At 50.7% G+C, this 3,157-nt stretch overlaps 2 long non-coding RNA genes across 2 annotated transcripts; both read left to right on the top strand.

The window, feature by feature from the left end:
- The first annotated feature begins 1,222 nt into the window (after window positions 1-1,222).
- Window positions 1,223-1,908, top strand: LOC124655330. Its single transcript, XR_006988635.1, has 3 exons — window positions 1,223-1,410; window positions 1,535-1,607; window positions 1,745-1,908. It is a non-coding gene; the product is annotated as an uncharacterized LOC124655330 (long non-coding RNA).
- Window positions 1,909-2,253: 345 nt separating this feature from the next.
- On the top strand, window positions 2,254-2,585 carry LOC124651821. Its single transcript, XR_006987510.1, has 2 exons — window positions 2,254-2,299; window positions 2,393-2,585. It is a non-coding gene; the product is annotated as an uncharacterized LOC124651821 (long non-coding RNA).
- Window positions 2,586-3,157: the final 572 nt, after the last annotated feature.

Here is a 3,157-nt window from a genome sequence, read left to right as displayed (position 1 = left end):
GTCACGGGAGCTCCTCCAGCAGCAGTCTTCACCACATCTAGCACCACTGATCGAGGAGATTAGCCAGTTAAACATGTATCGCCCATGAAAATCGTCGTTCTGGTGGCAACGAATTTGAACCCCGCCGCGGACGTCCGTCGCCAGGTGGTACTGCATGCAAATCTTTCCTACCATCGTGTTGGACTGGGAGAATTAGGATGAGGCGTGCCACCAGGTAGTTCTGGACGCGCTATGTGGCCAGCGGCGTGGTGCCGTCCCCGGCTTTCCACCATTAATTTTTCGCGCTGCGTCATGTGCAGGTCCCCCTACTCATTAGTTAACAGTAAAACGCATCCAACTAGGAGCCACCACAGCGTTTTTATGTCCTTAGCCGTTCGATCTGGGTATCTAACGGTGGACGTCTCATAACCATTACCGAACTATCGATTACCAGGGTGTTACCTCTTCCGGTTCCCTCGAATAGGCCCTCTTCCGTGGCTGGGCTGCTACTCCCCACGTCGATCAAGGCAGATGCTGGTTGTTTGGGCCCCAAAACGCTCAAATGGGCCTAGGGGTTTGGCCTTCTACACAGTTTTCCTCACATACCGGTGAAACTAACCAAAAAAAAAAAAACAGGTCCCGTTCTATCTTCTCGTCCCCTCTGCCCGCGGCACAGTTCGTTCGCTGCGCCGCCGTTCGTCATCTGCTGCGTGCCTGCCCCGCCGACGAGTAGTTCATGGTGTATTCAGATGGAATACGACTGCACTTCGTCTGCGGTGGATTTCGAAGCCGACGGCGTGGAGGCGGGGCAGTTCCCAGACGGTGTGGGCACGACATCGACACATCCACATGTATGCATCTGTCTTCAGTCCGGCGCTAGGAAACGACGGCGGGACGAACGGATCCAGCAACAGCTCGTGGCGGCCTTGCTGAAGGTGGAGAGCCACGGCCTCGACGTCTTCTCGAGGAGATCAGGTGAGTCGATTGCGTTGGTGGACGTGAGAAGACCACCAATATTCCTATCGTCCGTGGTAAATCTGCTAAGATTGCATAGGCACGCATGCTTGCACTTATCGATTTCTATTTATAACTACTAATTTCTAAAAGTCGTCCGAAATGTGAAGATGTTCTGTCGAGTGAATGTCCAATGTCTGCAGGTTTGTCTGGTGGCAACCTGATCCCCTCGCCGACAACGTCAGGTTAAAGTAGCTTTGCTGGCCTCCGCTCCTGCATTGGGTTGGGACCCTCACGACCTGTGCATCTACTACGACAATTAGCAATGTTTTGTTGTCCAGCTGAAACTACCGTCTATTTCTGGGTAGGGTTCAGCCCTTCACGGGACTGCAAGGACAAGGAGGGCGGGGTCAAGTTCTTATGGTTCAGTGGCAACATCAACAAATGCACCTCCAAGCTGCTCACTTGTGGTCAATGGTCATCATTCATATTGTTCTAGAAATACTCCTTAATTCAATCTTGAAAACTTCGGAATGTTTTGCAATCATTTTTTTTTTGCTTAGTTAGTAGTTTGCCATATTGATGATAATTTTGTTCTCAGATACTACAGATTATCGGATGGAATCATGGAAGTACTCATGTTCCTCTAACACGTCATGTGAGAGATCCACCAGGTACTACACAACTAACTATCTACTCCGTACCAGAATCGAACTATTTCGTGTGGAAATTTTCATAATCCGTGAATTTTGCAAATATTTGTGCTGATGTATTCTTTCAGTTAGATGATGCTTCTGTTACATGTTCTCAGCTAATAGTTCTCTTTGGCCATGAACTTCTCCCTGCTCCGCACCATCGAGACACTGCCACTGCAGCGTAAAATGTGCTGCCTCGGCAACACTGGCAGAGCTCCTTTGGGGCCAAACTGGGCCATGGCCCGCCCAAGTTTTCTGCCAAAAAAATATCAACTCCTATGCATGTATGGCCCAGTCCACCAACAGGCATTGGCCCTTGCTTAAGCTGCTTCGTATCTAAAAAAAATCAGCTGTTCCCTGGTCGTTCCTTGGGCTCTCTCGACAGAATAATGGAGTCGCCTCACTACTCACTAGGTAGGAATTTGGACAAAATAGAGGCGGAATCAGGGGGAGGTGGTGGAGTAGAGGAGGACAGCTACGTCGCGCTGCCGCCGGCAACCAGAGATCAGGCAGGGGGTCGCCGCACCGGTAGCCGGTAGGCATGGCGCCGTGGCCTCTTCTCACAAGCACGGCATGACTTCTATCAGCCGACAGCCAACGGCCGACGCTGCGACTGGTTGCTATCTGTGGATGTAATCGATCCCCTTATAGTCTCCAATCCCCCTGCCTAGGTAATCTTCTTTATTTTCATAAATTCTTCGTTAGCAATTTATAGTATCTGTTGTTCATTCACTGACCTGGGAATTTGTTTTTCAATTTTGCAGATTGCAACCGTTGAAAGCAATAGGCAGCGATGGGAAATGGCACTCAGAGATGAATTAATTTTTTCTTGAAAAGAAAAAGGATGAGACAAGTGAAATTATAGATCCTTCAGCAACCAGCGGGAACAAAAAAATCTGAGCAATGACTAATGTATAATGAAGTGGTATGGTTTGGAAAAGAAATGTGTGTTTTGTAGCTTGGCCCGTCCACGATATTATTTTTTTCAAGCTCCGCCACTGCTCGGCAACACTGTCGGTTGGGTGCTTAGGGCATCTCCAACCGGGCGAACCAAACGGGCGCGCTGGGCCGTCCGTTTTGGGTCGTTTGGATGACCGAGCGGACAGCGGCCCGCGTCCGCGTGTCCGTTTGGGTCGCACGCTGCGCCCAACGCGCGGACGCAGCGCATAATCGAATAAATGGAAAAACAAAAGTAAAAATGCAAATTTAAACGAAATTTGATTAAACATATGCCCTATTTTGGGCAAATTTGTACATAGCCCTATTTTGGGCAAATAACTAACAAAAGAAGCCCTCTATATGGGCTTTAAAATTTAAACTAAAAACCCTCTACTAGGGTTTGGTCGGCGGCGCGGTGGCCGCCGGTTGCGCCGCCTAGCCCCTATGGGCGTCGTCGGCGTCGTCGTTGTCGTGGACGACGTCCCCGGGCGGCGGCACGCGATGTGGCTCGAGCGCGCCGGGGACTCCGGTCACGGAGACCACGGGGCCTCCTCCCGGGCCGAGTGGGGGTCCGGAGCCACCCGAGGTAG

This window comes from Lolium rigidum, chromosome 5 (assembly GCF_022539505.1).
Source record: "Lolium rigidum isolate FL_2022 chromosome 5, APGP_CSIRO_Lrig_0.1, whole genome shotgun sequence".
In the NCBI taxonomy this organism is placed as follows: Eukaryota; Viridiplantae; Streptophyta; class Magnoliopsida; order Poales; family Poaceae; genus Lolium; species Lolium rigidum.
This window is presented reverse-complemented; position numbering and strand designations above follow the sequence as displayed.